This window comes from Pan troglodytes, chromosome 5 (genome assembly GCF_028858775.2).
Source record: "Pan troglodytes isolate AG18354 chromosome 5, NHGRI_mPanTro3-v2.0_pri, whole genome shotgun sequence".
NCBI lineage: Eukaryota > Metazoa > Chordata > Mammalia > Primates > Hominidae > Pan > Pan troglodytes.
In genome coordinates, this window is record NC_072403.2 from 165,736 (window position 1) to 192,222 (window position 26,487).

General features: G+C 36.7%; 1 protein-coding gene across 3 annotated transcripts in view; it reads right to left on the minus strand.

Annotated features, from left to right (window-relative positions):
• The window catches only part of LOC129144192 (MAM and LDL-receptor class A domain-containing protein 1-like), a 343,347-nt gene that overhangs the window by 102,610 nt on the left and 214,250 nt on the right, over positions 1 to 26,487 (minus strand). For 2 of the 3 annotated variants that reach the window (XM_054685558.2, XM_054685555.2), the window contains exons 2-3: positions 4,499 to 4,600; positions 3,418 to 3,564 (exon numbers count right to left, since the gene is read on the minus strand). The gene's annotated coding sequence lies outside the window, so the exon portion shown is untranslated. The remainder of the gene's footprint in view (positions 1 to 3,417; positions 3,565 to 4,498; positions 4,601 to 26,487) is intronic. The other variant, XM_054685557.2, reaches the window with a different exon arrangement.

The following is a 26,487-nucleotide window of genomic DNA, read 5'->3' on the forward strand; positions in this document are numbered from 1 at the left end:
TTAGGAAAACATTAGCTTCTTTCTGTCTGACTAAAACTATCTCATTTCTGAAGTTTTCAAAACCAGACTTAAAACACAAATATTTTACTTAAAAGGATAGAGTGTTTTCAAATGATTACATCAACTACAAATAACAGGTTTTCATTTTTATATATCATTTCCAATATGTAGAGAAATCTCCTAATTTCTATAATCAAAATTTGATAACACCCTTTTGTAAAAATTCAAGATTCCTGTAAAAGAAACCTACATATACAAATTGCTATACCACCAAATTATTGTCATTTTCTTTTAAATATCACAATTCAATCCTTTTTTAATCAAGAATTTCTCTTCATCCTTCCCAGAATTCTTGCCCCTCTGGATGATTTTTTGATTTACTTTCTGTAGAAAATCCTTTATAGTTTTAGGAAATACAACTTAAAATGTCTTCTTTCTTACCAAGCCACATAGAGGTATGAGATATCTACAGTCCTTTTAAACGTCACCTATGGATTTTGTTTTACATAAAGATATTGTATATAAATTTTTCCCCATCTGATATTTAAAACCAGTTGGAGCTGTTCTTGAACTTAATAACAATGACAACACAGATTTATAAAGAGATTTCTATAATTTTACAACTTCATTTTCAAAAATAAAGTCTGAAATGCTTCTTCATGCTACTGAAACTGCTGCACGTCTCTGACATTTATTTAAAAAGAAGTCTCTAAGGAAACCCAAATACAACAAGAAAGACAAAAACAAGAACATGAGACCAAATTTTAGCCTCACATATTTACAGCTACAGCAAATACTAAGCATAATATGATCCTTAACTGGATAAACGTAATGTAAAAGCTTACACTATTTACATTAATGTCTTTTGCACAGTAAATCATGTCTGACTTTCAACAAAAAATTACAAGGCACCTGCAAGGCAAAAAGCAGTTTGAAAAGAGTAATTCTAAAAAGTAAAGTCTATTAATCTTTTTAAAAATAGTCTGTACACTATTCACAATAGCAAAGACATGGAATCAACCCAAATGCCCATCAATGATAGACTGGATAAAGGAAATGTGGTACATATACACCATGGAATACTATGCATCCATAAAAAGGAATGAGATCATGTCCTTTGCAGGAGCATGGATGGGGCTGGAAGCCATTATCCTGAGCAAACTAATGCTGGAACAGAAAGCCAAGCACCACATGTTCTCACTTATATGTGGGAGCTGAACAACTTGAACACAGACACAGGGAAGGGGAACAACACACACTGGGGCCTGTTGAGGGGTGAGGGGAGGGAGATCATTAGGATAAATAGCTAATGCACGCTGGTCTTAATACCTAGGTAATGGGTTGACAGGTGCAGCCAACCACCACAGCACATGTTTACTTATGTAACAAACCTGCACATCCTGCACACGTAGCCTGGAACTTAAATAAAATAAATAACCATAATAATAATATTACTGCTACCCCCAAAAAATAAAAAAATAAAAAATAATAATCTGCACAGTAAAATATATAAATATAATGCTAAAGACAGCAAAAATGAATTACATTTATAAATTGTACAAAAAAGAAATTAAATTTCATGCAATTCTAATACATTCTATTAAAAACATATTAAGATACACTAGGAAATAAATAAGAAAATATTAGCAAGTATACACTTAAAACAAAAATAAATTAAGACTTTAAATTAAATGCCCAATAGGCAGAATATAACCTAGACTGGCCATAGTGTCAAAGAGAAAATTCATGTACCAGAAGCCCTGAAATGTAACTCAAAATAGAGTAAATTATATAGAAAATAAAAAGGAGGAGTCAGGTTATGGAGTGTGAACATTAGTTGGGTTTAATAGAAACTCAAGATGAAAAGATTAGAGGGAGTAAGAGAGAATTACTTGAATAGAATAACATAATTTCTGCAAGTGATGATATATGTGCATTCTGAGCATTAAAAATTAAACATATACTCATTCCTGCACTCATCATACTGAAATTTTCAAATAACAAAGATAAAGAAACATTTTTAAAATCTGCATTAAACTAAAAACCATTACATGCCCTCAGACTTCTCCGTCACTACAGCACATATCAGGAGCTAAAGAGGGAAAATCACCCTGTACTTAGAAATTAAAAAAAAAATTCTAAAATTGTATGACCAGATAAATTATTATTTCGAAGTGAGAACAATTTTAAAACATTTTAAGTTTACAGGTACTATGGGAGCTCATCACCACAGATCTTTTCTAAATAAAAGAAAAACTGATTAAAGAGTCAACCTTTGCAAGGGGATAAGGGAACCAAGAAGGAAAGCATAAAATCTAAAAAACAATGGTGAGTAAGAAAAATAATGAAATATATAAACTTACTAATTACAAGTATCATAACAAGATATCGACTTTAAAACTCTTTAAAATGTTCAACTGTAACTCAGGACCAAAAAATAATTAAATGATAGTTTGGTCTTTCTCATGTTCAAGAAGGCAGAAATACTAGAGCACTTTAGGTTTTGTTAAAGAAATTTCATATAAAGAATATACCCTAAAAATTAAGAATAGTCATAACAATAAGATATACAAATTAAAGCTTCCAGATCAGTGAAAAAAATAAAAATAAAAATGTAACAATACTCACCCCTCCAAGAAAAGGAAGAAAGAAAAAAAAGCAAAAAGAATAAAAGTAAACAGAAAATACAAATTAATATGTTAGCAAGAGGAAGAAACTCATTGACAACAGAGCAGTGTTGAAAGAAAGAGAGAAAGAAAGAAAGAAGGAAGGAAGGAAGCATGGATGGAAGGAAGGAAGGAAAGAAAGAAAGAAAGAAAGAGAAAGAAAGAAAGAGAGAAAGAAAGAGCTGGCTGACTTGGCTGGGCATGATGGCTCACACCTGTAATCTCAGCACTTCAGGAGGCTAAGGTGGGTGGATCACTTGAGGTCAGGAGTTTGATACCAGTCTGGCCAACATGGTGAATTCCTGTCTCTACTAAAAATTCAAAAATTAGCCAGGCATGGTAGCACGTGCCTGTAGTCCCAGCTACTTGGGAGGCTGAGACAGGAGAATCACTTGAACCCAGGAGGCGGGGGTTGCAGTGAGCCAAGATCTCACCACTGCATTCCAGCCTGGGTGACAGAGTGAGACTCTGTCTCAAAAAAAAAAAAAGCCTTTTAATACTTTTTGTTCACAAAATAATAAATCCTGAAGGAAATAATAAAACTTAAAAAATATTGTTAACCTAGTATAATTCTTGTTTTACACTGTTGGAAACATAATTGTTATTTTCACCTTCAGCTCCTATGGCAGAATGTATTTTCAATAAAATATACTCAGTATATTCACCAAGGCCTCCTATGTAATGTCTTATAACTAGTCACCATAAAGCAGAATTCTGAAAGTAATACATAAAAGGTATTTTTTTTTTCTACCTTCATCATCACCTCCTTGATCCTGCTGAGGTGTGGATTCAAATGCAGGGATCTCTCTCGCTTTTGTGCGCATCCAGGAAATTTGGCCAGCAGATGCTTCTGACGTCCACTCACACATGTCAAATTCAAACCCACAGGCCTGACACACTAAACGGGAGAAAAAGATCTTGGTGGACTATTAGTCTGCTAGAGTGGCTGCTTAACCAAGTTATGTGTTGTAATCAACCAAAAGGCTTATATACACGCATACACATCAGCACACACTAATTTATATCTGGAAGTTGGGATTCAATAAGCCTTAGAGTGTACCAGCAACTCCATTTTGCAAAAATTTCTCAGTTGATCCACATGTACAATATCCTCTCAAATGTGACCCATTGCCATAAAAAAAAGAGATTCCTAGTTTTTGTTGTATGTGTCACCACTTCAGTCACAATATGTTTTAATTTTTTTAAGAGACAGGGTCTTGTTCTGCCACCCAGGCCAAATGCAGTGTTGCAATCATAGCCCACTGTAGCCTCAAACTCATGGGCTCAAGCAATCTTCCAGCCTCAGCCTCCCAAGTAGCTAGGACCACAGGTGCATGCCACCATGCTCAGGTAATTCTTTTTTTTTTTTTTTTTTTTTTGGTAGAGATGATATCTTGCTATATTGCCCAGGCTAATTTTGAGCTCTTGGCCTCAAGCAATCCTCTCATCCCGGCCTCCCAAAGTGCTGGGATTACAGGCATGAGCCACCATACCCAGTCAACAATTTTTAAAATGGCTTTATATTTTACCTTACCTACTTTATGGGATTAGATTAGATTAGTTTAAATTATTTACTATTCATAATCACACTGAAATTTTATAGAAGAAACATTGCATATCATTCCACAATGGCTTTAGTTTGTTTCACAAAATGACATCGCCTTAAATTGATGTATTTAGTATAAACCACCACAGCCTCCCAATAACACTCCAGCTAAAACTAGGACATTAATGGCAACAAAGGTTGGCGTGTGCACTTTCCTGTGAGTGGTCTCTGAGTCTCACATATTGCATATATACCAGAAAAGTGAATATCTCAGTTTAACACTTACATCTCAACTCTTCATCTGTAGCATCAAATCTGCAGAGATCTGTATCTGGATGACATAGCTCCCGCTCAGCATTCAATGCTTCTTGACACAGTAAAATTCCATCTGTTAAATTTAAAGATTGGCAAGAAGTGAAATGCAGGTGCAACTGGAAAGACTCACGTGTTTTGCTTTAATGTTAATATTCATTCTACAAAGCACTCTGTAACCAATTTCTCTTTATGGTATCATCACCCTTTAGGTAACCCTCTCTCTCTCTCTCTCTCTCTCTCACACACACACACCACTCAAATAGAGACAGAGAAAAACAGAACAAAACAACTATGCCAATGTTTCAGAATTTTAATCATATCTCCATAATGACAGGCAAGCCCCAAAGCCAATCCTTCATAGGAGTAAAAAAATTGCCCTAATGTTAGAACTTAGAGTCTACTATTTGAAGGACAGTTGTACATGTGTCCAATACAAGATATGGTGCCCCTTAAACGTGGAAGGTGGATCTTCCCTGGAACTGCTTTCTCTGAAGCCTTCCCAAATTGTGCCTGTTGGCCGGCCATGGTGGCTCACACCTGTAATCCCAGGCATGGGCTGGCCTTTGGGAGGCCAAGGAGGGTGGATCACCTGAGGTCAGGAGTTCAAGATGAGCCTGGCCAACATGGTGAAGCCCCGTCTCTATTAAAAATACAAAAATTATCTGGGCGTGGTGGCATGCATCCATAATCCCAGCTACTAGGGAGGCTGAGGCAGGAGAATTGCTTGAACCCAGGAGGTGGAGGTTGCAGTGAGCTAAGGTCACGCCACTTCACTCCACCCTGGGTGACAGAGCGAGACTCCATCTCAAAAAAAATAAATTGTGCCTGTGTTTTTGTTTTCTTTTCCCCAAGCCCCCCAATATAAGACTTGAAGGTAGACTAGGAGTCCTTTCTGCCCATACCACTTGCAGACAATTCTCCCTCTGACCTTCCTAAATACCCAAGCTTTGACTCTCATGTCAAATGGCACCCCTCACTGTTCCAGCTTGTTACAATCACCTACAGACACTGTAGGTGAGCCCTGAGGATGCCCTGTCCCTCAACCCCTGAAGATTCTAGCTCTGAGCTCACTGTCATTCTCTGTCATGTAAATATTCACTTTTATTTGCTTCTCAGTTTCTTGATCTCTTCTTATTGATGACTTTGAAGGAGAACTTTGATGAAAAACAACCTTTGCCATCACTCTTCAAAAGAAGTATTACCATTACTAATGATGATAACGTTTCCTTGTCTTCATTTCAAGTGGTCCACTCACCAACCATCATCCCTATCTGTCCAGCTCACTTCTTTTCATATCTCTACTCTAACAATATTTCAGCTGCGCCAGCTTCTACAAGCCCAGGATCCTAAATTATTTTCAGTTATTTCCCTCACCTATCTTGTCTTCATTTCCTTCATTAGAGATGTCAGACAAGCAATCACTCCCTGGCCATGCTCATACTTCTCCATACTCTCATGGCAAAAACTCTAGAAAATAAATCCCTTCACTTACTCTAGCCTGTATCTGTGCAGCTGAATGAGTGAAGAAATCATGCAGATTTCACTTTGTCCACAATCATGCAGACTGAAATGACTTCGTATTCATGACTACTCACTCCATTGGCATCAGGGTGACCCTCATTCTTTCCTTTTCCGCATTCCTAGACAACTATTCAAAGCTTTCTATTCCCTCTTTTAACTTCCAGCTCTTCCTTCCCTATTGTCATTCCCAGCTCACCACCTTGCTTCACATTTCATTGGGAAAATGAGAGAAATCAGAAGAAAACTTTACAAGTCGCATCATCAATCTCACTGGCCAGCTGTCCACACGCTTTGCCCCCTGTAGGAGCGGGTCAACTCTCCATGCCCTTCTCTGGATGACGTCTTCCATTTAGACAGAAATTTCATCTCTGCTCGGTTATTTAAGGAATCATGCTGCCAATTTCCTCTCCTCTCATTTACAACGATGTGTTCTCTTTCTCTACAAGATCATTTCCTTCAGGACCTAAATGGCCAAAACTTCATCCATCTTAGAAAAACATTCTCCTGATCCGACAACCTTCTCCAACTAACTTCTCAAAGTTCTGCCTATTCTCACACTGACTCAAACACCAGTTCTTTCCCCTCCTATTCTCTCTTGAATCTATGTCAATAACAGTTTTTTTAATTGAGATAAACCTCACAAAACATATCATTAACCATTTCCATTTTATCTATTTTAAAGTGTACAAGTAGGCTGGGCACAGTGGCTCACAACTGTACTCCCAGCACTTGGGAGGCTGAGGCAGGTGGATCACTTGAGTTCAGGAGTTCGAGACCAGCCTGGCCATCATGGTGAAACCCCATCTCTACTAAAAATACAAAAATTAGCAAGGCATGGTGGCACACGCTTGTAATCTCAGCTAGGAAATCTGAGGCAGGAGAATTGCTTGAACCCAGGAGGCGGAGGTTGCAGTGAGCCGAGATGGCACCACTGCACTTTAGCCTGGGCAACAGAGTGAGAGTCCAACTCAAAAAAAAAAAAAAAAAAGGCCGGGCACAGTGGCTCATGCCTGTAATCCCAGCATTTTGGGAGGCTGAGGCAGATGGATCACCTGAGGTCAGGAGTTCAAGATCAGCCTGGCCAACATGGCGAAACTCCGTCTCTACTAAAAATACAAAAATTAGCCAGGTGTGGTGTTGCATGCCTGTAGTCCCAGCTACTCAGGAGGCTGAGACAGGAGAATCAATTGAACCCGGGAGGCAGGGTTGCAGTGAACTGAGATCTTGCCACTGCACTCCAGCTTGGGCAACAAGAGCGAAACTCTGCTTCAACAACTACAACAAAAAAGTGTACAAGTCAGTGGCTTTTATTAAATTTGAAATGTTGTGCAATCATCAAACTACCTAATTCCAAGACATTTTCATCACTTGTACCCATCAGTCACTTCACCATTCTCTCTTCTCCCCCCTACCCTGGCAGCCACTACATCTGCTTTCTATCTCTATGGATTTGCCGACTCTGCTATTTCACATAAATGGAATCATGCAGGCTGTAGCCTTTGTGCTTGGTTCCTTTCACTCAGCAAAATGTTTTTGAGGTTCATCCATGTTGTAGCATGGATCAGTATTTTATTCCTTATTTGTTTGTTTGTTTTTTCATCACCTTTACCACTCCCCTGAAACTGCATATATCAAGATTGACCTCTATATTGCTAAATCTCATATTTAATTTTTTTCATCAACATATTTGACATATCAGTAATATTGGACAGAGCTGATCCCTCCCTTTTTCTTGAAATATTTTCTTCACCAGGCTTTTGCATAAAACTCTTTTCTGGTTTTCTGATTGTGTTACCACCTGTTTTTTTTCTCAGTCTCTCTTGTGGTTTTCCCTCATCTGCTCAACATGAGACTGCCTGGAAGCTCAGTCCCTCCATCTCTTCTCCTCTCTACACACCCACAACCTTGTTAATATCACCTAGTAACATGCTATTAAACCCTTTCCTAAATGCTGGGGACTCATAAAATTATACCTCAGGCCCCAAATTTTTGTGGACTCCAACTCTACACTCCAGCAGTATCCTGATACTGACTTAAGCCTCTTCCCTCGGGTCACAGAAATAGGTCTAAATCTTGAAACCACCTTTGCAAAAGTATGACTGAGACAGTGAAAGAGATCTAATTTAATCGACTCCATCTTGCTTCTAACTTCCAAGCTGTCCTTGCTCATTCCTGGGTGGAGACTGGACTAACTTTGGTAGGAACTTAGTTTATAGTTTAAACAAAGATGGTAACAGCCCTTTCCCAAAGCAGACCTCTTTCTTGTCTGGGGAATAGATTGCCTTTGTAGGACTAACATTAGCCACAAGAATAGAAATTATAGTTTAGGAGTCATGCAGCTGGAGGCTACAAGATTCTGACCCTCCCTAAACTGCTTCTAAGATCAGTGCTTGACATATTTCACAGAGCCTGCACTTGATGGATCAACTGGCACCATCCAGGTCAATAAATTAGCTCATCTGATCTTGTGGCCTCAACCCAGGAACCGACTGAGCACAAGAAGACAGCTCTGACTTCCTATGATTTCATCTCTGACCAGTCAGCACTCCTGGCTCACTGGCTTCCCCCCACCCACCAAGTTATCCTTAAAAACTCTGATCCCTGAATGCTCAGCGAGACTGATTTGCGTGATAATATAACTCCAGTCTCCCACATAGCCGGCTCTGGATGAATTACTCTTTCTCTATTGCAATTCCCATCTTGATGAATTGGCTCTGCCCAGGCAGCTGGCAAGGTGAACCCCTTGGGCGGTTACTATCTCAATAAACTTCTGATTTTTCTCAATGTAAACTTTCTCTTCCCACAGCCTTTCTTATCCCAGTTAATGAAACTCCATCCTTCTAGTTAAGGCGAGAAATTTGGGGTCTTCCAAGACTCATCTCTTTCTCTCTCTCTCACCAAACATGCAATCCATCAGCAAATTTCTGCATTATCAATAAAACACATCCAGAATCCAACTACATCTTACGACCTCCACTACTGCTACCAACTCTGGCTCAGGAAACATCATCTCTTTCCAGATCATCTTAGTAACTTCTTAATTTGTCTTTCTGTCCTTGTCCCTGCTCCACTATAATCTTGAGGGTCAGATCATGTCTCCTCTGCTTAAAGCCCTTCCATGGGTTTTCATCCTACATGAAGTAAACATCAATGCCTTACTATGACCTTCCTCATATAAACCAAAGCCTCTTTCCTCAAGGCCTCTGCATTTATAGCTGGATATATAAATAAAAAAATTAAATCCTAAGCCCCCAACCATCTGAATGGACTCCTCCTCTCATCTACAGACATTCCGAAGTTAACCTGTAAAACTAGTTCAGGCCATGATGGGAAAGTGAAGCCAGACATGCCTCTTTATACCCTCCTCCCTTTTGCAATTACTGGTAGAACAAACTAAGTATGATAAGAAACATCTACAGTCTATTTTCTCTGAAGCTTGCTATCTGGAGGCTTCATCTACATGGTAAAACCTTGGTCTCTACGAGCTCTTATTGTAACCTAGACATTACTTTCTATTGATTCCAGGTCTTCAGATAATAACTCAACCAATGGTCAACCAGAACGTCTATGAATCTACCTATGACCTGGAAGCCCCCTCTTCCAGTTGTTCTGCCTTTCTAAAGTCAACCAATGTACATCTTGCATTCATTGATTGATATTTTATGTCTCCACAAATTGTGTAAAACCAACTTGTAGCCCAACTACCTTGGGCACCTGTTCTCAGGATCTCCTGAGGACTGTGTCATGAGCCATTAATCACTCATGTTTGGTTCAGAATAAATCTCTTTTAATATTTTACAGAGCTTGACTCTTTTTGTCAACATATGTAATATTCACATGGCTTATTTCCTCTATTGTTTGGCTATTTTTCTCAGATTATATGTTTTAATGTGACCATACTGACTATTTAAACATCACCATCTCATCCTCATTTCTAGAACTTCTTATCACAGTTTTTTTGTTTTACTGTTCTCCATAGCAAATATCACCACTTGACATAAATTATATTTTTTATTTATTTGCTTAGTATCATTTTTCTCCCTGACTAAATTGTAAGCTTGGTGAACGCAATGATTACTATTTGCTTTTTCACTGCTATCACACGACTATCTAAAAAACTTATTGGCATAATAGGTGCTCAATGTATACTTGTTTGATAAATGAATAAATGGCCTAAGAACAACCAGATGAAAAATTTTAAAACATTGTAGACTCAATATACATCATGTTCACTTTTATTTGTGATAAAACTGAAGCAATTGGTTATGGAAATGATTTATGAATGCATCCACAATCTGGTTTCTCATAATGGGAGTTTACAAATGATGAATATGCAAATCCTCTTGAATGTAAGATGCACTGAAAACAAAGCTGCATATGCAATTAAGGGAATGTTGGCAATAAATGAAGCTAAGATTGCACAATAACGATTACCATGAAACAATTAAAACTGTAATTTTTGTAGATTCATATAATAGCTACAAATCTTCTGTCCCTAGAGCTACATAACTAAATATTGGTTATAGTTCAGTTAAATGTTGCATATTATCTCTAATTCATCACTATTTACACAAGACAAAAAAAAAAAACCCAGAAGCACTATAAACAAAAATAGCAAAACAGTTGAGTACAAATTGCATGGAATTAAAAACGTAGCTTTTGTCAAATGTATTACATTTCTTTCACCAGTGTCTACCACTTTAACTAACTTTGGCCTGAAAACTGGAATTTACAACCATAAAACCAGTGGTATATGAGTAAGTATTTTGGCCTGGTATGCATAAATTGTCAATTAATAAATCTGGACAGCTATTTTTATTTTAGTGCATTCAATCCCAGAGCTCAAACTTATTAAAGATGTCAGTTTTTTATACTCATGTTAATTCTCCCTTCTTCCCTCTCTCCTCTCACTCTTTCTTTCTTTCTTTCTTTTTTTTTTTTTTGAGACAGAGTCTCACTCTGTTGCCCAGGCTGGAGTGCAGTGGCACAATCTCGGCTCACTGCAACCTCTGCCTCTCAGGTTCAAGTGATTCTCCTGCCTCAGCCTCCCCAGTAGCTGGGACTACAGGGGCCCACGACCACGACTGGCTAATTTTTGTATTTTTAGTAGAGATAGGGTTTTGTCATGTTGGCCAGGTTGAGGCTGGTCTCGAACTCCTGACCTCAGGTGATCTGCCCACCTCAGCCTCCCAAAGTGCTGAGATTACAGGTGTGAGCCACTGTGCCCAACTCTCTTTCTCTTATTCTTACATTGTACCACAATCTGGCAGTACAATATTATTTTAGGGGTTTTCAAATCCTCCATCAATGATACATGATTAGTGGAATAAGGCTTTGCCAACCATTTCAAGGTGTCTGTACCACTGAAGTCACATGTCTGGGGCCTGCCATCCTTCCAATCTTATCTTGCACAAACAGATTAAATGCAATTGTCCAGACTCTCTCAGAGGGTAGAAAATGAAGTCCAAGTCTCAAGGCCATTGTGGTAAAAGTTATAATTGACACCCAGTTTTTACTCCAGAGGTTTTAGACAATGTGTCAGTTATCCTTATTTGTAGTGGATTTCAAGGAAGGAACAGTTACTGTCTCTTAAAAGAGAACTGGAAGCTACTAAAATAAAAAAGGTCCTTAGTTATTTAACTGCATAATACATATGCATCATTCAGATTCTAATAAAGGGATGATTGGTATATTTGAGGGCTTTACAAATGAGACTTAGGCAAAGTCCTGAAAAACCAATCTAAAAATATTCACAGAATATTCAAAATATTCTGATTGTGAGCCACAGCATGAAATCGTTATACAAAATTATAATCAGCTGTTTCTTTAAGAATCAGTGTTATTCAAGAATCAGTGATTAAACATGTTCTTATTTAATCACAATAGCAAGGCTTGATTTTTTTTTTCATACTAGCTACTTTGGTAAAATCTAAAGTGATCCTCTTTTCAATAAATGTACAATAAAATTTCATATCTTGGAAGGGGCAGAGGTTAGAATGGTATTGTTTGAAAATCTGGAAATAGGCTAAACAATTTCTTTCATATTAAAAATTAGTTTTATTGTCCAATTTGCAAAGTGTTCAGAAACTGTGAACATACCTAATACTAAGCAGTTTTATAAATAAAATAGCTTATATGTATTTTTTTCTTTTTTCTTTTGTTTGAGATGGGCTGGAGTGCAGTGCCGTGATCTCAGCTCACTGCAACCTCTGCCTCCTGGGTTCAAGCGATTCTCCCATCTCAGCCTCCCCAGTAGCTGGGATTACAGGTATGTGCCACCACACCTGGCTAATTTTTATATTTTTAGTAGATACAGGGTTTCACCATGTTGCCCGTGTTGGCCTCGAACTCCTGACTTCATGATATATTTTTAGAGTAAAGAGAAATATATATGGTAAAATAATAGTTTCATTTTCATAAATAAAGGTATAATAAATAAGCCATATATTATAAACTTCCTCATCTCAGAATTTTTCAACTTTAAAAGTTGGTCATTTCATTTTCAAATTTATTTATAAATTTACATATGGTAAAGTTCCTATTTTCCAGTATTCAGCTCTATGAGTTGTTTTTTACTTTAAAAAAAAAGCCTTTATTTTAACTTCGGGGTACTTATGTGGGTTTGTTATATAGGTAAATTCGTGCCATGGGGGTGTGTTATACAGATTATTTGGTCACCCAGAGTATAGACCTCCTCTTGGGTGTCTCTAGACACCTCCTCTCCAAGAAGAGGGAGCACGTGGGAAAGTCCCAGCTTCAGTCAGGAGGCAGAGGAAGAGGAGTGAAATGTGGGTAAGAAACTTTCTTCTGGTTTCTAGGAGAAGAAGCAGGGGAGGCAGGGTAAGCAAGCCTAGGACTGGCTAGTTTTAATGATGTCAGCAGGCCCTAGAACATAGAAGCTGTTTCTAGTTGTCTGGAACTTGGTTATTATGGGTTAAATCATGCCTCCCGAAATTCCTATGTTGAAGTGTTAATCCAAAGTACTACTGAAAGTGACTGTATTGGAAATACAGCCTTTATAGAGCAAACTAAGGTAAAATGAGGTAAACAGGGTGGCCCTAATCCAATATGGCTGGCGTACTTAAACTAGAGTTTAGGTCATAGTCAGGTATAGAATGACCATGTGAAGACACAGGGAGAAAACAGCCATCTATAAGCCAAGAAGAAAGGACACAAAACTCAATCAATCCTGCTGACATTTTGAACTTGGATGTCTGGCCTCAATAATCAAGAAAAAATAAATTTCTATTGTTTGAGTAACACAGTCTGAGGTACTTTGTTATGGCAGCCATAATAGACTAATATACTAGCCCTGGGGTGTGTAGGGCAGGTGCATAGTGGCCCACGTATGTGAAAAGAAGTCTTTTTAGGAAATCTAAATATCATTTTTTTTTCCAGGACAGAGTCTTTTTTTGTCACCCAGGCAGGAGTGCAGTGGTGCCATCTCAGCTCACTGCAACCTCCACCTCCCAGGTTCAACCCTCTGGAGTAGCTGGGATTACAGCGGCACACCATCATGCCCAGCTAATTTTTGTATTTTTAGTAGAGATGGGGTTTCACCATGTTGGCCAGGCTGGTCTTGAACTCCTGACCTCAAGTGATCTGTCCACCTCAGCCTCCTAAACAATCATTTCTATAAACCAAAAAGACTTACCACAAGACGGCTATGTTACAACTTAAGTCCACTCATTTTCTTTAAGTCCACTCATTTCTAAATACAATAACTCTGTTATAATATGGCAAAAGTACCTGTATGTCTATTAAAATATGGGAAATGCTTGGCCCAGATTAATTCTTCTTCAATAAAGCCTCATTATATAGTTTGAGGACTTAGCTTCATTTTTCATACTAAAACAAAAATCTAGAAATAATATAACATTCTTAGCACAAATGTAAGTACTGTTAAAAACCTCTTCCCTTGATATTTTATTTAAATCTGCTTTTTTATGGAATAGAGCACATGTATCTCACAAGGAAGAAGAAATAATCCAAAATCTCAAATATTTGGCATTTGAATAACTGCACATGTTCTTTGTTCAATCATTTGGTCAATCTATATTTATTAAGTGCTTGTTCTGTTCTAGGGTCCACAAATGAATTAGACAGGGTAGGAACTATGCCTCAAGGCACTTAGAATTTAGTCATGGAGATAAATCAATACACGTGTGTCTGTGTGTGTGTGTGTGTGTAGGGGGTGGTAGTGGCAATGTGGAGGGATAGTCTATAAGGGAAAATTCCCTACACAAGAAACCTCAACTCACAAGAAACTTTTGCTCAGAAACCTGAGCATAAATGGTGGAAGGACATATCAAAAACAAAGGAAAGAAAGAAAGAAAGAAAGAAAGGAAAGGAAGGAACAAAGAAGGCCGAAGGGAGAAGAAGGAAGAAAAAGGAAAGGAGAGGAAGAAGGCAAGGGAGGTGGAGGAGGAGGGAGGAGAAATGTAGGAGGAGGACAGAGGGGAGAGGAATGGGGAGAAAAGAGGGAAGAGAAGGTGGGGAGGATAGGGAGAGGATGAAGGAGAGGAAAAATGAGAAGAAGAAGAAAAAGAAAAGTCATGGAATGAGGTTTTCGGGCAGAGGAAAAGAGGTTTGCATAATATCCAAGAATTAGAGGACACTGTGTTGCTGAACTCACAAGTAATTTGTTTTGACCAGAGTATGGGATTCTTGGGGGAAATGTGAAGGAGGACATTAGACTACTGAAAAAGAGCAGTATCGTGACGAGCTAATATCATGATAAAATATTTGAATTCTGTCCTGGAGGCAGTAGGACATATTGATGGATCTATGAGAAGTGGATACCTGGCCATAGGTGTCTGTTATAAAGTATAATCTGTTGGAAGTAGATTGTTGAGTAGAATACATTAAAATTGGAAGAAAAAAATATCCCATAGGGGGAAAAAATGTGGGATGGAACAAAGTCAGGGTTGGATAAATAGTAGTAATAAAGAAGAGGGGAAAATTTAAGAAATAAGGTAGGACATTCCCTCCATAATATTTTTTAGCCAAATTGATATGAAGGTGAAAAAAAGAGAAGAATATGTAAAAATTACTCTTAACTTTTTGAGTGAGAAAAAACAACTGTCAATGACTAAAACAGGGAATGAATGAGAGGGAATAGATTTTGAAAGAAAGTTGGAGTTTACTTCTAAATATTGTTGATTTCCACTTTCTGTAGCAAATATATTTGATTACTCCACTAATAAATCTGTTCTCCTTCTTTACCTCTATTCCAAAGGCTAAAAGCTAAATACTCAGTTTTGTTAGCCTGCCTAGCAAATAAAGTTAACCAGATAAAATAGTCGAGACAATGATATGGCCAAAAACATTGCCCCTTCTTATTTCTACCTTCTTCCTGGCCAAAATAAACATGGAAATATCTACACCGCTATCTGTATAAACGTGGAAATATCTACACCGCTGTCTCTATAATCGTGGAAATATCTACACCGCTATCTGTATAAACGTGGAAATATCTACACCGATGTCTCTATAAACTTGGAAATATCTACACCGCTATCAGTATAAACGTGGAAATATCTACACCGCTGCCTCTATAAACATGGAAATATCTACACCGCTATCACTATTAACGTGGAAATATCTACACCGCTGTCTCTATAAAAGTGGAAATATCCACACCGCTATCAGTATAAACGTGCACATATCTACACCACTGTCTCTATAAACGTGGAAATATCTACACGGCTATCTATACAAACTTGGAAATATGTACACTGCTGTCTCTATAAACGTGGAAATATCTACACCACAATCTGTATAAACATGGAAATACCTACACTGCTGTCTCTATAAACGTGGAAATATCTAAACTGCTATGTGTATAAATGTGGAAATATCTACATCGATATCTGCATAAACATGGAAATAGCTACACCGCTATTGGTATAAACGTGGAAATATCTACACCGCTATCTGTATAAACATGGAAATATCTAAACCGCTATCTCTATAAACATGGAAATATCTACACCGCTATCTGTATAAAAGTGGAAATATCTACAATGCAACCTCTATAAATGTGGAAATATCTACACCGCTGTCTCTATAAACGTGGAAATATCTATATCGCTATATGTATAAACATGGAAATATCTACACCGCTATCTCTATCAATGTGGCAATATCTAGACCGCAATTTCTATAAACATGGAAATATCTACACTGCTATCTGTATAAATGTGGAAATATCTACACCGCAACCTCTATAAACGTGGAAATAATTACACCGTTATCTGTATAAACGTGGAAATAAATTCACCGCTATCTGTATAAACGTGGAAACATCTACACCGCAATCTCTATAAACGTGGAAATATCTACACCGCTCTCTGTATAAACGTTGAAATATCTACACCTCTATCTCCATAAATGTGGAAATATCCACACGGCTATCTGTATAAATGTGGAAATATATACACCGCTATCTCTATAAACATGGAAATATCTACATCGCTATCTCTATGAACCTGGAAATCTCTACAACGCTATCTGTGTAAACGTGGAAATATCTACACCGCTATCTGTGTAAACGTGGAAATATCTACAACACTATCTCTATAAACACGGAAATATCTACACCGCTATCTGTATAAACATGGAAATATCTACACCGCTACCTGTATAAACATGGAAATATCTACACGGCTATCTGTATAAACATGGATATATCTACACCGCTATCTCTATAAACGTGGAAATATCTACACCGATATCTGTATACACATGGGAATATCTACACCGCTATCTCCATAAACATGGAAATAGCTACAGAGCTATCTCTATAATCATGAAAATATCTACACCGCTACTGTATAAACCTGGAAGTATTTACACCGCTATCTGTATAAACATGGAAATATCTACACAGCTATCTGTGTAACATGGAAATAAGTACTCCGCTATCTGTATAAACATGGAAATATCTACACCGCTATCTGTGTAAACATGGAAATATCTACACCGCTATCTGTGTAAACATGGAAATATCTACACCGCTATATCTATAAACATGGAAATATCTACACCGATATCTGTATAAACATGGAAATATCTACACCGCCATCTCTATAAACTTGGAAATATCTACACCGCCATCTGTATAAATATGGAAATATCTACACCGCAATCTGAATAAACATGGAAATATCTACACCGACATCTCTATAAACATGGAAATATTTATACCTCTATCTGTGTAAACATGGAAATATCTACACCGCTATCCCTATAAACATGGAAATATCTACACCGCTTTCTGAATAAACATGGAAATATCTACACCGCTATCTCAATAAACAGGGAAATATCAACACCGCTATCTGTATAAACATGGAAATATCTACACTGCCATCTGTATAAACATGGAAATATCTACACCGCCATCTCTATAAACATGGAAATATCTACACCGCGATCTATATAAACATGGAAATATCTACACCGCCATCTCTATAAACATGGAAATATCTACACCACCATCTCTATAAACACGGAAATACCTAAACCGCAATCTGTATAAACATGGAAATATCTCCAGCGCTATCAGTATAAACATGGAAATATCTACACCGGTATCTCTATAAACATGTAAATATCTACACCGCTATCTGTATAAACGTAGAAATATCTACACCACCATCTCTATAAACACGGAAATACCTACACCGCAATCTGTATAAACATGGAAATATCTCCAGCGCTATCAGTATAAACATGGAAATATCTGCACCTCTCTCTGTATTAACATGGAAATATGTACACCGCTATCCCTATAAACATGGAAATATCTACACCGCTATCTGAATAAACATGGAAATGCCTCCACCGCTATCTGTATAAACATGGAAATATCTACACCGCTATCTCTAAAAAAATGGAAATATCTACACCGCCATCTGTATAAACATGGAAATATCTACACAGTCATCTGAATGAAAATGGAAATATCTACACCATCATCTGTATATACATGTAAATATCCACAAGGCTATATGAATAAACGTGGAAATATCTACACCGCCACCTGTATAAACGTGGAAATAACTACAGCGCCATCTGTATAAACACAGAAATATCTACACCGCTATATGTATGAACGACAAAATATCTACACAGCTATCTGTATAAACGTGGAAATATCTACACCGCTACCTGTATAAACATGGAAATATCTACACTGCTATCTGTATAAAAATGGAAATATTTACACAGCTATCTGCAGAAACACGGAAATATCTACACCGCTATATGTATAAACACGGAAATATCTACACCGCTATCTGAATAAACATGGAAATATCTACACCGATGTCTGTGTAAACATGGAAATATCTACACAGCTATCTGGGTAAACATGGAAATAAGTACTCCGCTATCTGCATAAACAGGGAAATATCTACACCGCTATCTGTGTAAACATGGAAATATCTACACCGCTATATCTATCAACATGGAAATATCTACACCGATATCTGTATAAACATGGAAATATCTACACCTCCATCTGTATAAACATGGAAATATCTATACCTCTATCTCTGTAAACATGGAAATATCTAAACCGCTATCCATATAAACATGGAAATATCTGCACCGCTTTCTGAATAAACATGGAAATATCTACACCACTATCTCAATAAACAGGAAAATATCAACACGGCTATCTGTATAAACATGGAAATATCTACACTGCCATCTGTATAAACATGGAATTATCTACACCGCCATCTCTATATACATGGAAATATCTACACCGCTAGCTCTATAAACAAGTAAATATCTACCCGGCCATCTCTATAAACATGGAAATATCTACACTGCTATCTCTATATACATGAAAATACCTACACCGCTATCTCTATAAACATTGAAATATCTACACCGCTATCTGTATAAACATGGAAATATCTACACCGCCATCTGTATAAACACGGAAATATCTATACTTCTATCTGTGTAAACATGGAAATATCTACAACGCTATCCCTATAAACATGGAAATATCTACACCACCTTCTGAATAAACATGGAAATATCTACACCGCTATGTCTATAACAAGGGAAATATCAACACCGCCATCTGTATAAACATGGAAATATCTGCACTGCCATCTGTATAAACATGGAAATATCTACACCGTCATCTCTATAAACATGGAAATATCTACACCGCGATCTCCATAAACATGGAAATACCTACACCGCCATCTCTATAAACACGGAAATATCTACACCGCCATCCCAATAAACATGGAAATATCTACACCGCTATCTGTATAAACATGGAAATATCTACACTGCTATCTGTATAAACATGGAAATATCTACACCGCTATCTGCAAAAACATGGAAATATCTACACCGCTATCTGTATAATCATGGAAATATCTACACCGCTATCTGTATAAACGTAGAAATATCTACACCGCTATGTGTATAAACGTGGAAATATCTACACCGGTATCTGTATAAACGTGGAAATATTCTACACCGCTATCTGTATAAACGTGGAAATATCCACAACGCGAAACCTATAAACATGGAAATATCTACACCGCTATCTGAAAAAACATGGAAATATCTACACCGCTATCTATATAAACATGGAAATATCTACACCGTTATCTCTAAAAACATGGAAATTTCTACACCGCCATCTGTATAAACTTGGTAATATCTACACAGTCATCTGCATAAAAATGGAAATATTCACACCACCATCTGTATAACCATGGCAATGTCTACACCGCCATCAGTATAGACATGGAAATATCTACACAGCCGTCTGTATAAAAATGGCAATATGTACACCACTATCTGTAAAATCATGGAAATACCTACACTGCTATCTGTATAAACATGGAAATATCTACACCGCTATCTGTATAAACATGAAAATATCTGCAACGCTATCTCTATAAACATGGAAATATCTACACCGCTATCTCTATACACATGAAAATATCTACACCGCTATCTTTATAAACATTGAAATATCTATACCACTATCTGTATAAACATGGAAATATCTACACCGATATCTGTATAAACATGGAAATACCTACACCGCCATCTGTATAAACCTGGAAATATCTCCACCACTATCTGTTTAAACCTGGAAATATCTACAACGCTATCTGTATAAACATGGAAATAAGTGTACCGCCACCTGTATAATCATGGAAACATCTTCACTGCTATCTGTGTAAACATGGAAATATCTACACCACTATCGGTATAAACATGGAAATATCTTCAACGCTATCTGTATAAACAGGGAAAAATCTACACCGACATTTGTATAAAAATGTTTATATCTACAATGCTATCTGTATAAACATGGAAATATCTACACCTCCATCTGTATAAATGTGGAAATATGTACAACGCCATCTGAATAAACATGGAAATATGTACACAGCTCTTTGTATGAACATGAAAATATCTACACCGTTATCTCTAAAAACATTTAAATACCTACACCGTCATCTGTCTAAACATGGAAATATCTACACCGTTATCTCTATAAACATGGAAATACCTACACCGCTATCTGTATAATCATGGAAATATCTACACCGCTATCTGTATAAACGTGGAAATATATACACCGCTATATGTATAAACGTGGAAATATCTACACCGCTATCTGTATAAACGTGGAAATATTCTACACCGCTATCTGTATAAACGTGGAAATATCCACAACGCGAAACCTATAAACATGGAAATATCTACACCGCTATCTGAATAAACATGGAAATATATACACCGCTATCTATATAAACATGGAAATATGTACACCGTTATCTCTAAAAACATGGAAATATCTACACCGCCATCTCTATAAACTTGGTAATATCTACACAGTCATCTGCATAAAAATGGAAATATTCACACCACCATCTGCATAAACATGGCAATGTCTACAACGCCATCAGTATAGACATGGAAATATCTACACAGCCATCTGTATAAAAATTGCAATATGTACAGCACTATCTGTAAAATGATGGAAATACCTACACTGCTATCTGTATGAATATGGAAATATCTACACCGGTATCTCTATAAACACAGAAATATCTACACCGTTATCTGAATAAAAATGGAAATATCTACAATCCCATCTATGTAAACATGGAAATAACTACACCGCTATCTCTATAAACATGGAGATATCTGTACTTCTATCTGTATAAACATGGAAACATCTACACAGCTATCCGTATAAACATGTAAATATCTGCATCGTTATCTGAATAAATATGGAAACATCTGCAACGCTATCTGTGTAAACATGGAAATATATACACCGCTATCCCTATAAACATGGAAATATCTACACAGCTTTCTGAATAAACATAGAAATATCTACACCGCTTTCTCTAAAAACATAGAAATAACTTCACCGCCATTTGTATAAACATCGAAATATCTACACTGTCATCTGAATAAAAATGGAAATATCTACACCGCCATCTGTGTAAACATGGAAATATCTACACAGCTATGTGTGTAAACATGGAAATATCTACACCGATATCTCTATAAACACGGAAATATCTACCCTGTTATCTGTATAAACATGGAAATATCAACAACGCTATCTGTATAAACATGGAAATATCTACACCACTACCTGTATAAACAAGAAATATCTACACCGTAATCTGTGTAAACGTGGGAATATCTACACTGCCATCTCTATAAACAAGGAATATCTACACGGCTATATGAATAAACATGGAAATATCTACACCGCTATCTGTATAAACATGGAAATATCTACACCGCTGTCTCTATAATCGTGGAAATAACTACACCGCTATCTGTACAAATGTGGAAATATCTACACCGCTATCTGTATAAACATGGAAATACATACACTGCTATCTGTAAAAATGTGGAAATATCTACACCACTATCTGTGTAAACATGGAAATATCTACACCACTATCTCTATAAACGTGGCAATATCTAGACAGCTATCTCTATAAACATGGAAATATCTACACCGATATCTGTATAAATGTGGAAATATCTACACCGCAATCCCTGTAAACGTGGAAATAACTACACTACTATCTGTAAAAACGTGGAAATATATACACCGCAATCTGTATAAACGTGGAAACATCTACACCGCTATCTCCATAAACGTGGAAAAGTCTACAACGCTATCTGTATAAACGTGGAAATATCTACACCGCTATCTCTATAAACGTGGAAATATCTACACCGCTATCTGTATAAAAGTGGAAATATCTACACCGCTATCTGTATAAACGTGGAAATATCTACACCGCTATCTCTATAAACGTGGAAATATCTACACCACTATCTCTATAAACATGGAAATATCTACACCGCAATCTGTGTAAACATGGAAATATGTACACCGCTATCTGTGTAAACATGGAAGTATCTACACCGGTATCTCTATAAACATGCAAATATCTACACCGTTATCTGTATAAACATGGAAATATCTACACCGCTTTCTGTATAAACATGGCAATATTTACACCACTATCTGTATATGCATGGAAATATGTACACCGCTATCTCTATAAACATGGAAATATCTACACCGATATCTTTGTAAACATGAAAATATCTACAACGTTATTTGTATAAACATGGAAATATCTACACCGGTATCTGTATAAACATGGAAATATCTACACCGCTATCTGTATAAACATGAAAATATTTTCAACGCTATCTGTATAAACATGGAAATATCTACACCGCCGTCTCTATGAACATGGAAATATCTACACCACCATCTCTATAAACACGGAAATACCTAAAGCGCAATCTGTATAAACATGGAAATATCTCCAGCGCTATCAGTATAAACATGGAAATATCTACACCGGTATCTCTATAAACATGTAAATATCTACACCGCTATCTGTATAAACGTAGAAATATCTACACCACCATCTCTATAAACACGGAAATACCTACACTGCAATCTGTATAAACATGGAAATATCTCCAGCGCTATCAGTATAAACATGGAAATATCTGCACCTCTCTCTGTATTAACATGGAAATATGTACACCGCTATCCCTATAAACATGGAAATATCTACACCGCTATCTGAATAAACATGGAAATGCCTCCACCGCTATCTGTATAAACATGGAAATATCTACACCGCTATCTCTAAAAAAATGGAAATATCTACACCGCCATCTGTATAAACATGGAAATATCTACACAGTCATCTGAATGAAAATGGAAATATCTACACCAACATCTGTATATACATGTAAATATCCACAAGGCTATATGAATAAACGTGGAAATATCTACGCCACCACCTGTATAAACGTGGAAATAACTACAGCGCCATCTGTATAAACACAGAAATATCTACACCGCTATATGTATGAACGACAAAATATCTACACAGCTATCTGTATAAACGTGGAAATATCTACACCGCTACCTGTATAAACATGGAAATATCTACACTGCTATCTGTATAAAAATGGAAATATTTACACAGCTATCTGCAGAAACACGGAAATATCTACACCGCTATATGTATAAACACGGAAATATCTACACCGCTATCTGAATAAACATGGAAATATCTACACCGATGTCTGTGTAAACATGGTAATATCTACACAGCTATCTGGGTAAACATGGAAATAAGTACTCCGCTATCTGCATAAACAGGGAAATATCTACACCGCTATCTGTGTAAACATGGAAATATCTACACCGCTATATCTATCAACATGGAAATATCTACACCGATATCTGTATAAACATGGAAATATCTACACCTCCATCTGTATAAACATGGAAATATCTATACCTCTATCTCTGTAAACATGGAAATATCTAAACCGCTATCCATATAAACATGGAAATATCTGCACCGCTTTCTGAATAAACATGGAAATATCTACACCGCTATCTCAATAAACAGGAAAATATCAACACGGCTATCTGTATAAACATGGAAATATCTACACTGCCATCTGTATAAACATGGAATTATCTACACCGCCATCTCTATATACATGGAAATATCTACACCGCTAGCTCTATAAACAATTAAATATCTACCCGGCCATCTCTATAAACATGGAAATATCTACACTGCTATCTCTATATACATGAAAATACCTACACCGCTATCTCTATAAACATTGAAATATCTACACCGCTATCTGTATAAACATGGAAATATCTACACCGCCATCTGTATAAACATGGAAATATCTATACTTCTATCTGTGTAAACATGGAAATATCTACAATGCTATCCCTATAAACATGGAAATATCTACACCACCTTCTTAATAAACATGGAAATATCTACACCGCTATGTCTATAACAAGGGAAATATCAACACCGCCATCTGTATAAACATGGAAATATCTGCACTGCCATCTGTATAAACATGGAAATATCTACACCGTCATCTCTATAAACATGGAAATATCTACACCGCGATCTCCATAAACATGGAAATACCTACACCGCCATCTCTATAAACTCGGAAATATCTACACCGCCATCCCAATAAACATGGAAATATCTACACCGCTATCTGTATAAACATGGAAATATCTACACTGCTATCTGTATAAACATGGAAATATCTACACCGCTATCTGCAAAAACATGGAAATATCTACACCGCTATCTGTATAATCATGGAAATATCTACACCGCTATCTGTATAAACGTGGAAATATCTACACCGCTATGTGTATAAACGTGGAAATATCTACACCGGTATCTGTATAAACGTGGAAATATTCTACACCGCTATCTGTATAAACGTGGAATTATCCACAACGCGAAACCTATAAACATGGAAATATCTACACCGCTATCTGAATTAACATGGAAATATCTACACCGCTACCTATATAAACATGGAAATATCTACACCGTTATCTCTAAAAACATGGAAATTTCTACACCGCCATCTGTATAAACTTGGTAATATCTACACAGTCATCTGCATAAAAATGGAAATATTCACACCACCATCTGTATAACCATGGCAATGTCTACACCGCCATCAGTATAGACATGGAAATATCTACACAGGCGTCTGTATAAAAATGGCAATATGTACACCACTATCTGTAAAATCATGGAAATACCTACACTGCTATCTGTATAAACATGGAAATATCTACGCCGCTATCTGTATAAACATGAAAATATCTGCAACGCTATCTCTATAAACATGGAAATATCTACACCGGTATCTCTATACACATGAAAATATCTACACCGCTATCTTTATAAACATTGAAATATCTATACCACTATCTGTATAAACATGGAAATATCTACACCGATATCTGTATAAACATGGAAATACCTACACCGCCATCTGTATAAACCTGGAAATATCTCCACCACTATCTGTTTAAACCTGGAAATATCTACAACGCTATCTGTATAAACATGGAAATAAGTGTACCGCCACCTGTATAATCATGGAAACATCTTCACTGCTATCTGTGTAAACATGGAAATATCTACACCACTATCGGTATAAACATGGAAATATCTTCAACGCTATCTGTATAAACAGGGAAAAATCTACACCGACATCTGTATAAAAATGTTTATATCTACAATGCTATCTGTATAAACATGGAAATATCTACACCTCCATCTGTATAAATGTGGAAATATGTACAACGCCATCTGAATAAACATGGAAATATGTACACAGCTCTTTGTATGAACATGAAAATATCTACACCGTTATCTCTAAAAACATTTAAATACCTACACCGTCATCTGTCTAAACATGGAAATATCTACACCGTTATCTCTATAAACATGGAAATACCTACACCGCTATCTGTATAATCATGGAAATATCTACACCGCTATCTGTATAAACGTGGAAATATATACACCGCTATATGTATAAACGTGGAAATATCTACACCGCTATCTGTATAAACGTGGAAATATTCTACACCGCTATCTGTATAAACGTGGAAATATCCACAACGCGAAACCTATAAACATGGAAATATCTACACCGCTATCTGAATAAACATGGAAATATATACACCGCTATCTATATAAACATGGAAATATGTACACCGTTATCTCTAAAAACATGGAAATATCTACACCGCCATCTCTATAAACTTGGTAATATCTACACAGTCATCTGCATAAAAATGGAAATATTCACACCACCATCTGCATAAACATGGCAATGTCTACAACGCCATCAGTATAGACATGGAAATATCTACACAGCCATCTGTATAAAAATTGCAATATGTACAGCACTATCTGTAAAATCATGGAAATACCTACACTGCTATCTGTATGAATATGGAAATATCTACACCGCTATCTCTATAAACACGGAAATATCTACACCGTTATCTGAATA